Source organism: Equus caballus, chromosome 3 (assembly GCF_041296265.1).
Source record: "Equus caballus isolate H_3958 breed thoroughbred chromosome 3, TB-T2T, whole genome shotgun sequence".
NCBI classification, from domain to species: domain Eukaryota; kingdom Metazoa; phylum Chordata; class Mammalia; order Perissodactyla; family Equidae; genus Equus; species Equus caballus.
The window spans coordinates 76810953-76826156 of NC_091686.1; the positions used below are offsets into that span (position 1 = coordinate 76810953).

General features: G+C 33.9%; 1 long non-coding RNA gene across 2 annotated transcripts in view; it reads right to left on the reverse strand.

Moving 5' to 3' along the window:
- Positions 1 to 10147, reverse strand: part of LOC138923467 (uncharacterized) — a 50110-nt gene extending 39963 nt beyond the window's left edge. For both annotated transcript variants that reach the window (XR_011437112.1, XR_011437111.1), the window contains exons 1-2: positions 9963 to 10147; positions 9681 to 9765 (exon numbers count right to left, since the gene is read on the reverse strand). This is a non-coding gene — a long non-coding RNA (uncharacterized lncRNA). The remainder of the gene's footprint in view (positions 1 to 9680; positions 9766 to 9962) is intronic.
- Between the last annotated feature and the right edge of the window lie 5057 nt (positions 10148 to 15204).

The window sequence follows — 15204 nt, forward strand, 5'->3', positions numbered from 1 at the left end:
TTATCTCCATATTGGTTTGGCGTTAGGTAAATACAAATATTCCTCCTCTTTTTGTATTATTATGCTGGTTTTCTAAATATCTTTCCAGCTCTCACACAAGAATGCAAGGAGTCTAAAGGCAAGCTTTCCAGTTGATTTAATCTCAAGAAAACTTTGCCACTGGCCTTAATATTTTTTTTCACCTTGTATCTAATTTTACTAGATTGGTTCCATCTCATGTATGAGCCCCTGCCACATAGTTGCAACACACTGGTATAGTACTCTGGATTCTCCAGAGAAACAGAACCAAAGGGAGATATAGATATATATAAAGATACACACATACACACATAATATATGATGTATGTAATTTTCTGTTATATATAATTATATTTAGTACATAAAACAATTGTTATATAACATAATGTAATAATATATAAAACATAAGAAACTGATTCATGTGATTGTGGAGGCTAAGAAGCCCCAATATCTGCAGTTGGCAAGCTGGACACTCAAGAGAGCCAATGGTATAATTCTAGTTTGAGTCCGAAGGCAAGAGAAGACCAATGTTCCAGCTTGAAGAGAGTCAGGCAGAGAGAGTGAATTTACACTTACTCTACCTTTTTGTTCTATTCAGGTCTTCAACAGATTGGATGAGGCCCACCCACTTTAGGGAGGGCAATCTGCTTTTCTCAGTCTTCCAGAACAAAGGCTAATCTCATCCAGAAGCACTCATAGACACACCCAGAATGTTGAACCAAATTTCTGGGCACTCAGTGACCCGGTCAAGTTAACACATAAAATTAACCATCACAACTAATGATTTTTATCTCATGTTGTCTACTGAGCCTAAGATTCTGAATGGTTCTGGCTTGAATTTCTTCGATGTTTTATTGTAAATATGTGTCAATATTCATGAGAATTATTTTCTTTGAATTGTTAAACACCTAATAAAAATAACTTACTACAATCTTATTCTAAATCAATATATCATTTAATAATTTTATGAAAAATATCTCATTAAATACTGTTAATTTGACTCACACATATTTTATTTCCATTAAAGAATTTTTTCCATCTTGCATAAGCTTTCTGATGAAATACCTAAGTAATTTAACTGGGAACATTTTACTATAATTTTCTTAATGTAAAAAGGTATAATTTTCACAAAGAACGTTATATATCTTTCATAATCTCTATTTGAAATGTTTCATTATTGAAATATTTCTTAATTGGAGTATCCTATTCAATGTGACTATTAAAAGGCATATTTAGGGGCCAGACTGGTGGTGTGGAAGTTGGGTTTGCTCGCTCTGCTTCAGTGGCCCGGGTTTCGCAGGTTTGGATCCCAGGAGTGGACCTACACACTGCTCATCAAGCCGTGCTGTGGCATCATCCTATACAGAATAGAGGAGGACTGGCATAGATGTTAGTTCAGCAACAATCTTCCTCAAGCAAAAAAGAGTTGGATTGGCAACAGATGTTAGCTAAGGGCCAGTTTTCCTCACCAAAATTAATAAATAAAAAATAAAAGGCATATCTAGTTTTACTTATGAAACTACTACATATTTTAGCTATTAAAAAAACTGTAGTGCACTCTAAAACATAACAAAATAAAACAGAAATTTTAAAAATGTGTTTCTTTTAACCTCTCCCTTTCTTTTATCATAAATAAAATAAATAAAAGTGATTATATCCTTCTGTGTCAGAAACAGATGAAAGAAGCACTCTGATTCCTTATGATCTCAAGTGAAGATTGTTTTACTGCAGATAAATATTTCAAATAAACTTTATTTCTATATAGCAAACATAAGATGAAGATAAGATTAAATGAAGACGAAATTTTCACAAATTATATCTTTCATAGTTAATTATTAAAAAGATTTTTAAATATAAAGTGTACTGTGTAGTACAAGAATATTTATGTATAACAGAGGGACATCTTCTCTCTGCCCCTACACACACGTACACACACACCCACACACACCCACACACACCCACCCCCACACACACACAGCACTCATGGATTCACAACAAGCAAGAACAATGACTTTTTTTAGTGTTTAATATGTAGTAGGTTATTAGTCTTTGTGAACAATTGACTTTACAAATAAGTACATTAGCACATTATAGAGTACTAATTTTAATAATTGTACTTTTTTTCAAAAAAGAAAGGGAACTAGAATTTTCAATGGAATTGAGTTGAATCTGTACATAAATTCAGGGAGTATTTCCCATTTAGTAATACTAAGTATTCCACCCTATGAACGTGGCATATCTAAATTTCCTTAAAAATATTTTGTACTTTTCAGTGTATAAAACTTTCACTTTTGTTAAATTTATGTTCGCATACTTTTTCCTTTTGTTGCTTTTGTAAAGGAATTGTATTCTTAATTTTGCTTTTGAGTTGTTCATTGCAAGTGTATAAAATGTGATTAATTTTTGTATATTTATATTGTACTCTGCCACCTTGCAAACTCTTTTACTAGTTCTAAGTGGTTTTTTTAAATTCATTAGGGTTTACTATATACAAGATTATGCCACCTGTGAGTAGAGACAATTTAACTTCTTCCTTTCTAATTTGGATGCCTTTCTTTTTTGTTGTTCTTATTGTTTTGTTTATTTTTTGCCAGTTCTAGAACCTCTAGTCAAATGTTGAATAGAAGTATGAAGAACAGACATACTTGTCTCATTCCTGATATGACAGGTAAAGCAAAGATCTTTTCTCCATTAAATATGATGTTAAGCATGCATTTTTTCATACATGAACTTTATATATTGAAGGAGTTTCTTTCTATCCCAGGGTTGTAGAATATTTTTATCATGAAAGATTCTTGGATTTCACAAACGTATTTTCTGTGTCTATTGAAACAATCATATGTTTGTTATTTTTTGTCGTGAGTCTACTGATGCTGTGTATGATATTGATTGATTCTTGGATTTTAGACTAACCTTTCCTTCCTAGAATAAATCCCACTTTGGTCATGGTGCATAATGCTTTTTATGTTTCTGAGTTCAGTTGGCTGTTATTTTTTGAGAATTTTTCTGTCGATATTCATAAGAGATATTAGTCTGTGGTTTTCTTTTCTTGTCATTTACTGGTCTGGTTTTGGTACCAGGTTGATACTGATCTCTCAGAAGAATTTAGGAAGTATTTCCCTTCTTTTATTATTTTGGAAGAACTTGTAAAGGATTGGTACTAATTCTTCTTTTAACATTTGGTAAAATTCACCAATGAAACCTTTTGTGTCTAGGCTTTTCTTTGTGAAGAGTTTTCAAATGACTCATTCAGTGCTTTACTTGTTATAGGTCTATTTAAAATTTCTATTTCTTCTTAACACTGTATTGGTAGTTTATGTCTTTCTAGGAATTTGTCCATTTATTAAAGATTATATAATTCTAGTCCTGTTTATTCTATGATGCCATTAGTGATATCTCCTCTTTCATTACAGATTTTATTATTTGAAGTCTTTTCTCTTTGTTCTTGGTTAATCTAACTAAAAGTTTGTCAATTTTGTTGATTTTTTTCAAAGAAGACACTTTGGATTTCATTAATTTTTCTCTGTTGTTTTTCTATTTACTGTTTCTATTATTTTCACTTTAACTTTTATTATTTTTTTTTTCCTTCTTCTAGCTTCGGGTTTAGATTGCTTTTCTTTTTCTTATTTCTTAAGGTGGAAGATTAAGCTATTGATTTAAGATCTTATTTTCTTTTTTAAAGTACACACTAAAAGGCATAAATTATCCTCTAAGCACTATCTTTCCTGTCTCATATAAGATTTAGTATGTTGTACATTCATTTCAAATTATTTTTAATAGACTTTATTAGTTAGAGCAATTTTAGGTTCACAAGAAACTTGAGAGGAAGGTACAAAGATTTCCCCTAGGCTTCCTTCCTTCACACACGCATGGCCTCCCTCATTATCAACATACCCCACTAGAGTGGCATATTTGTTAAAACTGATGAATGTACATTGACAGGTTATCCCTCAGAGTCCATAATTTACGTCAGGGTTCACTATTGCTATTGTACATTTTATGGGCTTGGACAAATTTAAGACATGTAAACACCGTAATAGTATAACACGGAGTAGAAAATTTTAAAAAATATTTTTTAATTTCCCTCATGATTTTTTCTGTGGCCCATTGGTTATTTCAGAGTACACTGCATAATTTCCACATATTTGTGACTACTCCAAACTTCCTTTTATTATTGATTTTTAATATCATTCCATTGTGGTTTTAGAAAATACTGTGCATGATTTCAATCATTTTCAATTTATTGGTAGTTGTTTATGTCTTAGCTTATGGTCTTCCTGGAAAATGTTTCACGTGCCCTTGAAGAATGTGTATTCTGCTTTTGTTAGGTGGAGTGTTTTATAGATGTATTTCAGTTATTTTGAATCTTCCTCAGCAAAAAACAAATATGATTATAAATATACATATTATATATATATGCACTGATATGTATACTTAAGTTTTCAGACATTATTTCTTTATTTTATTTTTTTTCCTGAGAAAGATTCACCCTGAGCGCACATCTGTTGCTAGTGTTCCTCTTTTTTCTGTATGTGAGCTACTGCCACAGCATGGCCACTGACAAGTGGTGTAGGTTCACACTCAGGAACTGAACTTAACCACTAGGCCACCAGAGCTGGCCCAGACATTACTTTTTAAATATTCTTTCTTTTTCTTTCTGTCTTTTCTATCTCTGGCACTCCAATGATGTGTAAGTTGGTACAAGTGGTGTTGTCTGATAGGTCTCTGAGTGTCTGCTTATTTTTCTTTGTACTTTCTCTTTCTGTTCCTCAGACTAAATATTCTCAATTCACCTATCTTTAAATTCACTGATTTTCTCTTCTGCAAGTTCAAATCTGCTGTTGTGATTTTCTAGCTTTAGTTATTTTACTCTTTTTCAACTCAGATTTCCTATTTGGTTATTTTAAATAATTTCTAACTTTTTATTTTAATCCTCTGTTTAGTAGGACACTGTTCTCACATTGTCTTTTGGTTGTCTAAACAAGATTTTCTGTAGTTATTTCAAGCTATTTGTAATACTTGACTTAAATACTGTGTTTAATAATTCCAACAGATGGGCTTCATCTAGTATAGTTCTATTGTGGTTTTTTTCAAGTTTTTGGACTATATTTTCCTATTTATTTGTATGTCTTATATTTTGTTATTGAAAAGTGGACATTAAAAAAATGTGGCAACTCTGGACTTTAGAATAATCTATCAACAAAGTTTGTTGTTATTGTTGTTTGTGTTGTTATTGTTGCTCTTTGTTTGTTTAATGATTTTCTGGACTCATTCTGTAATGTCTGTAATTGTTGTCATGTGCAGCTTCTGAAGTCTCTGCTTCGCTGTTATTCATCAGCCAATGATCAAATGCCTTTGCGAATATATCTCCCTCGTTTTCCAGGGGGCTCTGTGTGTTTGTGGTGTGACACCCCTTCAAGGCTCCAGCAGTCTGCAACTCTACCTCAGTCCCCACTTCTTGTTTGCCAAGTGCCTCAAGGTCAGCCAAACATTAGAGATTAGGGCTTTCTCAGGTCTTTGCTGGTCATGAGTATAATCTGCACATGAATATAGCCTTCTCCTTTCCAAAGCCCACTATGGACATCTTGTTCCCTCAATCATCCTTTTAACTATTGTAGGAAGCCTTTTGTTTGCCAAAAATAGTGTCACCATCTAGGGCAGTTGCAATGTTAAATAATTTCAGGCTAATTATTTTCAGTAAATGCTTTGGGAATAAGATTTCTCATTGAAGGAGCTCTGAGTCAGGTCAAATAAAGACAATTCCTATGAATGGGTTTTTTGTCAGAGTGATTCCAGACAGATCAAATAGTTATCTGGGGATGAAGTGTTAGGGGAGCCCCAATGCCATTCTGTCACCTCCAGTGGCTGGTAGGCTGCTTGTTTTCACAGTTGTCATGGGTGTAAGACTGCTGTGTTTTAAGGCTAATACAGATCTGGAAAGAGGGGGATGGTAATGAGGCAAGTTAAAATGCCACAAAGTTCTTTTGCTACTGGGAGTCAGCTACATTTTTTGAAGAAACGCTTCTCAGATTATTTAAAGCCTTTGATCAATTTGCAAAGGTCTGAAAATGTTGATTTTGACAATTTTTCTAGTGTTCTAATTGCTTTACGGAAGAGCAGCTTTATAGAGGCCCTTACTCTACCATTCTGGAAATGCCTCTTCACTTCCTTTTGAATACAGTCTTTTAAATAATGCATTCTCTTAAAAACTATGTTTAGCATGACTAAAACCTAAATATATTTTTGTTCTTTTAAATATCCTTTTCTTCTCTGATGAAAAAATCTTTTAATATATAATTAGTGTCAATTAGAAAAAAATCCAACATGTAATATATATTTGCTATATTATTTAAGACTATTCAGTTCTACTATAGAAAATAGGAGACTCTATAAATAGAATCAAGTAGCTTATAAAATATATTAGAAATAGCTAAAATAAGTTAACTTGTTTGTGTGCTCAACATAGGGAAGAATAAAAGAACCAAGTACGCATTAAGCACTCATAAACCACTAATCCCAAATATTCACAAAGCCTTAAATTAGCCATTCATTTGTAAAGCCTTCTGCTCTAGACCTGCAGATAAAAGCAATAGTTGCTTAGCAGATAATCTATGAGTTATGGTTATCAATCAGGAGTATTGTTCCTGCTTAAATCTTCTGCTTTGGCATTATTTCTGTTTATCCATGGATTTCACTTGTACAAGTCTTCTACTGCTTTCTCATTATATTTTCTTCATGACTTTTAGCTTCTTTCTTCTACTAGAAATTAAGTAAATGACTAACCTACATCTTGTTCTACTCAAGAGAAGAAAATCTAATTGATTCCATTAATCACCACCATCGTTATTTGGGTTGAGATTTAGTGCAGGACTTCTTAAAGGCTGCTGATCTGGAAAGAATTAAGAATCAACTGTCTTAGATTAAAATTGATTATGGAAGCTGGATGAAGCACACTGGCAGATCTGAAGACAACTCAGTTGTGATCGGTGGACAGGATCAAAACCATAATGATGGAGGTAGTCTGGCAGCTGACTTGTGGTCACACTGTCCTTAGAAGCAGTGCCACACTTGGGGATTGTAACACTGCTTCCTATCCCCTATCCTTCTTGTCAGGATGTTATCAATGGACAAGCTCATCTGAAAGCCACTTACATTCTGAAGAAATTTTAGGTTGCATAGGTAAATGTTTCCTCTCAAAGAATTATCTTCCATATACTATTCTTGGTGACCACGAGCCAAGTGAACTTGCATGAGGTTTGCCGGGCAGAAGTGAAGCAGCAACCATACTAGGAAGGTGGGTACAGTCACCAGATCCCGTTGTTGCTCATAAATTTTTGCTGAAATGCAAACTCACTCTGTAGTTTTGCAAAAGCATCTGGGTCTATAGCTCCTCCAGGAGCCCTCATGTCTTCCTTCAGCTTCGCCAACTCCTGGAACAGGTGCATATTTAGTTCATGATGAAAGTGGTCAGCTTCTCCTGCAGGTTATCTGAATCACCAATGTTGGCAGCTTAGAGGCAGTGGGAGACCAACACAGGTTCCAGCTTTATCTCGCAGGTTTCATCTTTTCCTTGTTCTTTCTCACTACATGCCCATGTTTCTTTTCCAACTGTCTGCCTTTCTGAAATCAGGCCTAACCAGATGAAAAAGGAACATATAATGTTTAACCCACTGGCATAATTGGCTAAAGTCAAATTCTTATATTAAATTTCATTTTCTATGCCTTTCCTAGTTTTTGCTTTTTATATGATGGAAATCTTAATCTTAATCTTAGATCTCCCCTACTTTTAGTGGTGTGCTGCCTTGAAATTGTACTATAATTCTTCATTAGCATAAATTTGTTAATTTCGTCTCCATTATGGTTACTCAGCTCCTCTCTATTTCTGCTATCCCTGTCAGTATCAATAAACTACCTCATGAAAGCTGAAAGATACCCTAAGAAAACATAGGAAGGGGGGTCTTTCAAGCAGTAGAATCAACAAGTAAGCAAAACTATGAGTAATGAGGATTAAAGGAGTCTATAATTTAGAGTTGTAGACTTCTAAATTATAATAAATTGTTGCATAACATCATCATATGCATAATTCTTGAAGAAAAAATATTATATAACTCCCTCACAACTCCTCTTTGAGGTAGAGACTGCTGTGCCGGAGGCAGCTCACACCAGCTTGCATGAGTGTACTGTATGTATCTCTTTCCAATTCTCCTTTCAGTAGTGTCATTTATACCACAAAATTGCCAAACACTACAAATCAGTCTCCCCTCATCAAAAGTCAGGTTTTAGACAATTATCAGCACACCACTTCAGATATGTATCATTCCTGTATTACAAATATTAAAACAAACCATAAAGTATTTAAATATTTTCTCAGTGGTATAAAACCGTGTGATAAGAGGAGTACTACAATAGGTATCATTTTTTGTCATAGTTTAATTTTTTTTATTAAGGATAAGGTTTTGACAAAAAGAATAAAAGGATCAAGAGATATGGTTTTGTGAATACTGCCTTTGAAATAGTGGTTTCTCAGCAAAACTAGTTTAGGAAGCTAGTGTGTATCATAGAAAAACTGGAACACTGATTGAAAGAGTATTTTATATAATTTGATCCTAAGCTTTTTCAAAGAACAAAATCACTTGACAAATTTTTGTTGAGATCTAAGTTATCACTTTTACTAAGTTTATTAGTTAGTACCTTATAATTTGCCAACTGCTACTTACGCACTTCTTATATACATAATTTTTCTATCTCATGAATAAAGTGTATTCGTGAACACAAATCCAAATTTCTAAATTAGTAAACAAGCAGGAAAAAAAATGCCATGGAAAGTGATAAAATGCCTTAAAATAATAGTTAGATTTGTTTTGACTCAGAATCCGTAAGTGCAAGATATTACTTCAGTTAAATCTGTCAGCTAAATGTCCTCCTCTCCCCACAAAAAAAATCAAGGTATGATTTCTAAAGTTTTAATCTGTAATTATTTTTCTCTGAATTTCTATTTAAATTTGTATTTGATGGAGGAGCTCTGAATATATTTGAGTAAAACTTAAGCAAGAAAACAAAACGTTCATTAGCTTACAGCTCCTATTTGTTGAAAAGCACTGCATAGACTAACAGTTAAAACTGTAGAATCGTAAAAAAGCAGCTTACATATATATTTAAGATAAAAAAGAGGGCAATAGAAGCACATATGAGAAAAAATACATGTAATAGCTAAAAGAAAATAGTCTCAAGAAATAGTAACTGTTAATTAGCAAAACAGTTCTCTTCTACACTAAGCAAATACACCTTAAATAACTTGTAAATGACTTTGTATAAATTGCCTTTTGTTTCTTGTGTGTGTTTCTATGGTAAAACTGTGTTAGCTATGCTTTTTAGGGCATAAATTTGTTTCAATGGATGACTACCTTTCAGCCTAAACTAAGCAAATGAAGTAAGGAAAAGATATATGTGAAGCTGGAATATTTGATTTGTGTGCAAATAGTATTCACAAGAAGTCAAAGTAGCTGTTTAACTCTTTTTCTGTAGAGGTTATTTCGAAAGAGCATGGATAAAGTCCCCAAAGAAAGGTCAATTCACGACCACACTCTTCAGTATTATTCAATTTACAACAGACACATTTTTTAGACAGGTCCTAGAGCAAGCAAGAGCAAAATGTACTTTACCAGTAAAACGTATCCTTCCAAGTACGTTTCTTTGAACTACAGCAGTGGTCAGAAATAAGTATTGTTGAGGATACATGCACAGTATCTGTCAAAATGAAATTAAGAGAAACTAAACCATCTAGTCAGAAAAAGACTCCTGAATTTGGCACGGTATCTTTCATGGAAAAGATTTATAAATGCAAGACAATTTATTGTTAGTACCACCGAGTTGATGCCAACTCATAGTGACCCTGTGTAGAGCAGAGTGGAATCCTGCCTGGTCTTTTTGCACCATCTTCTCACCTTCTGCCACTATGCCACTGCTTTTCACAGCCAGTTTTTTTGGAAGTGGGTGGCCAGGTCCTTCTTCCTAGTCTGTCTTAGTCTGGAAGCTCTGATGAAACCTGTCCACCATGGATGACCCTGCTGGTATTTGAAGTACCAGCGGCATAGCTTTCAGCTTCACAGCAACACACAACTGCCACAGTACAACAACCCACAGATGAGAGAAACAAACCCAGCTGCAGAAGTGGGAGTGCCAAATCGTAACCACTAGATCACCAGTGTAAGACAATAGGGCCTCTTGAATTCGACATCATGTGAGTATTCTAACAGTGACTTCACCCTTGAGTCACTTATCAGATAGGAAGCAATGAGTTCAATATCAGGTCATAATCTCTTGGTAGTAGAAAATTTAGCATTCTTTTGAAATTAAAAAAAAAAAGTAGTTTCCTCAGTCTGACAATAATCTTCGTTAAGTTCTAGTCATATTTGCATTCTAATAGGAAGACATCATTAGATATAGGAAAAAGAAAAACAACAAGCCAGAAGAATATTAATAGATTGAAGCCATTGGAAATGCCCTAGTGATGGGGACAATTGCTTCTCTGAGATTAGTAGCACCTGTTCTTTGGAGACCAGAATGACAAAGGAGGCTGCTGTCATGGAGTTGGAATGCCTGATATTAGTGGGAGTCCTAGGGTCTCAGACTGTAAAGACCAATTGTCTCTTTAACCATGCAAAGCAGCATAGTTTAAGCAATGAGGAAGCGGCATTCAGGTTGCCTTGACTTACGAGGGAGCTCAGGCATTGATTAGTAAATCAACTTTCAGGGCCAAGATAGTCAGTCAGATGACTAAAATTTGCTCAAATTGTAGAATTAGAAAAATTGAAAGATATTATCAGCCATCGCAATGTAAAATTTTGGTCTCTTGCTCTATTTTGAGGTTTGAGCCACTTCATAGATACAACCCAATGGCTAGAGGCTGGGTCCCATTGAATAGGGCTAAAAAACAGTGCAAGTAATTTCAGCATACAGTCCTTCAATTCTCTGTAAAGGTATTTGTAGCTTTTTGGCAGGTAATGGTGCACAAGGGAAGAGGAGAAATCCAAGTACTTCAAAGACTTTTAGATACAGAAATGAGCTAACACCAATGTCAGGAACATCAATTGATTTGATGGCTTTCTGGTGAGAGTTGATGCTTATGAAAGCAAGGAGATAAATGGAGCCTTGACCCAACATTATTCTATAGAAGTCAGGTGTCCATTTTACATCTGATTTTAAAGGTAGAGTATCTTTTTCTAGTGACTATTTTAATAATTCCCTTTGTCTTTGGTTTGCATTAGTTCCAGAGAAAAATAATTTGGTAGGATTTTTCTTTGTGTTTGATTAGGTTCAGTTTCATAGTAATTCTTTTTTCCCCTTAGCTACATATTTTTTCAGAAGTACAACATACATTTAATATGATGCACAAATATTAAGTATACAACTCAAATTCTACAACTGTACATACTTGGGTATTCACAACCCAAATCAAGCTATAGACTTTTTCCTGAACTCCAGGAGGCTCAGTCTTGCTTCAGCCCACCCAACATATAATCTCAAAGATAACTATCATTCTGAATTCTATTGCTTTTTGAACTTTGCATAAATAAAAACATACCACATGTACTTTGTTAAGTCTGGCTTCCCTTTCTCTGTGTGATATCTGTGATAATTTGTCCAAACTGTTGTTAACAGAAGTAGCTAGTTCTGGGGCTGGCCCCATGGCCAAGTGGTTAAGTTCGTGCGCTCCACTGCAGGCAGCCCAGTGTTTCATTGGTTCGAATCCTGGGCATGGACATGGCACTGCTCATCAAACCACACTGAGGCAGCATCCCACATGCCACAACTAGAAGGACCCACAATGAAGAATATACAACTATGTACTGGGAGACTTTGGGGAGAGAAAGGACAAACATGAAATCTTAAAAAAAAAAAAAAAAAGAAGTAGCTAGTTCTTTTTCTTTGCTAAATTGTATCCCATTATTTGAATCTATCACAATTTAATTATCCATTATTCTCTTCATTGACATTTGAGTTGCTTCCAATTTTGGCTATAATGAATAAAGATGGTAAAATCTCTATTATACAATTGTTACTATTTTTTAATATGCAATACTAGAATTATTGGGTGACAAGTATGCATGTTTTCAGTTTTAGTTGCTACTTCTCAATGGTTTTCCAAACTGGTTGTTCACCTTTAACATCCTACGAACAATGTATGAGAATTCTAATTGTTCATATTCAGATGTTCAGAAGAAGAGCCTACCACTCAATATCTGAAACCAAAAGTGGAATATGTTTCTTGAAAACCAAAGGAGAATTAGGCCTTTAAGTTTCAGAGTCTTTAAATATGACAAACTTTCAATCTTATAGAAAAATTTTGAAACTGTGAAGTTCAGGGTGTTAGTGATCTTTCAGAACTGGTGCATTTAGTCATTGAACTTTAGACATGAAATCATGATCTGTGGGATGAAGTTCTTGCTGACCAAGTGACTTCCAGAAACATGGGGCTGTCACTGATGGGCTTTCAGAAGTTTTTTTGATTGATTGGGCTATGGGGGTTTAAGGCTGTTTCTGGTGGTTATTACTTGCTTTATGCAAAAAACATATTGGTCTTTTCTAGAAAAATAGTAACATTTTATTCTTTTCATTGTCAGTCTTTCTTTTAATGCATTCTAGTGTGTGTTTGTTTGCATTGTATTGTGGTTTTAATTAACACTTGTCCAATGACTAATGATGTAGAATTCTTTCTCATAGGCTTATTGGCCATTTGGATGTTCTTTTTTGTGTAAAGTGCCTCTTTAGTTATTCTGCTCATTTTTTTTTTTTAAGGATTGGCCCTGAGCTAACATCTATTGCCAATATTTTTTTTTCCTTCTTCTCACAAAAGCCCCCCAGTTCATAGTTCTATGTTCTAGTTGTAGGTCCTTCTAGTTCTGCTATGTGGGACACCACCTCAGTATGGCTTGATGAGCATGAGCAATGCTAGATCCATGCCCAGGACACAAACCAGCAAAACCTTGGGCTGCCAAAGCTGAGCATGCAAACTTAACCACTCGGCCACAGGGCCAGCCCCTGCTAGTGTTTTAATTCAAGGTCCTTGTTTTTCTTATTGATTGTTAAGTGATCATATATTTCATTTAAAACTATTTTTGGCATATGAATTGCAAATACTGATTCCCTAATTTTAATGAAGCCTAATTTAGCAAGCGTTTACTTCATGGTTACTTCATGGTTCTTGTTTAAGAAATATTTTTTGAAGCTAAATGATTGAAGACATTCTCCTATGTTATCTTCTGGAAAGCTATTCTTCTACCTTTCACCTTAAGTCTATGATTTCACAGAATTGGCTTTACTCATTGTTTCAGTTAGGAGATAAAGTAAATTTTTGTTTTCCAGATGGATTTCTCATTGACCCGACATCATTAATTGAAAAGGTCTTTTCTTCACTGCAATATGGTGGTAGTTATGTCATAAATCGATTGATCATGTATGTGTAGGAGTTTCCTTGTTAGCTCTGATTCTCTTCCATTGTTATATGTCTATTCTTGAACCAATTCCATGTTCTTTCAGTTCTCTAATTTTAATGTTTTGATTCTCCAATTTCGTGTTTCTTCATCAAGATAATCATTAAAGCACTTAAACAATTGCATCTTCATAAACAGCTTACTGCTTTTCAAATCTTATCCTTGACAACTTTTATCAGTTTTGGAAATTATAGCTATCCTAATAGGTGTGAAATGATATATCATTGTGGTTTTGCACTGTCTTTCCTTAATGCCTAGTGATGTTAAGCATCTTTTCATGTACTTGTTGGCCATTTGTATATCTTTTTTGGACAAATGTCTATTTAAGTTCTTTTCCCATTTTTGAATTGGGTTGTTTGTTTTTTATGTTATTGTATTGTAGGAGTTCTTTATATATTCAGGATATTAATCCTTTATCAGATATATGGTTTGGAAATATTTTTTCCCATTTGTTTCTCTCTGTTGACTATATACGTTTATGTATTGAAGTTTTACTTACTAATGAAGTCTAGTTTACCTATTTTTACTTTTATTGCCTGTGATTCTTGTGTCATATCCAAGAAATTGTTGCCAAATCCAATGTCATGAAGATTTTTCCCATATTTTCTTCCAAGAGTGTGATAGTTTTAGCTCTTATGTTTAGGCTGTTGATCCATTTTGAGTTAACATTTGTATAAGTTAAAAGAGAAAAGTCCAACTTCATTCATTTGCACATGGACATCCAGTTTTCCCAGCATAATTTGTTGAAAAAACTATCCTTTCCATATTGAATAGTCTTGGCAACTTTGTTGAAACCAGTTGGCCATTTATGTAAGGATTTATATCTGGGCTTTCTATTGTTTTCCATTGGTCTATATAATTATTCTTACAACAGTATCACACTATTTTAATTACTGTAGCTTTATATTAAATTTCAAAGTCAATAAATGTGAGTCTTCCAATTTTTTTCTTTTCAAGATTATTTTAGCTACTCAGGGCCCCTTGCAATTCCATATGAATTTTAGAATAGATATTTAAATTTCGGTAAAAAATGTCGCTCAGATTTTGATAGTATTGCATGAATCTGGAGGTTACTTTGGATAGTATTATCATCTTAACAATATTATCTTCTAATCCAAAGCATTTCACTACAAAAAACCAATTAAACAAAAAAGGAGGTAGCAATGGAGAAAATGAAACACAAAAAAGAAGGTGCAACACATAGAAAAAACAACTACAAATTAGCAGAAATCCTTATTATAAATTACTGTAATATAAATTGATTGAACTCTTTAAACAAAAGACAGAGATTGCCAGAATGGATTTTAAAAAGATCCAAACACAAACTACTTACAAAAGACTCACTCTTGTTCCAAAGACACACACAGTTTGAAAGAGAAAGAATGAAAAAGATCTTCCATGCAAATATTAAGCAAAGGCAGCTGGGGTGTCTATATTAATCTCAAGCAAGGTAGACTTTAGTTAAAATATGTTATAAGAGACAAGGAAGTTTGCTATATATTGAAAAGACTTAATTCATCAAGAAGTTCGCTAACTATAAACATATATATTCTGAACAAAAGAGTCCTAAAACATATGAAGCAAGTTTTGACCAAATAATAGGGAGAAATAGACACTTCTACAACAACAGTTGGAGACTTCAATACCCCACTTTCAACAATAGATAGAACAACCAGGTAGAAAACCAGTGAGA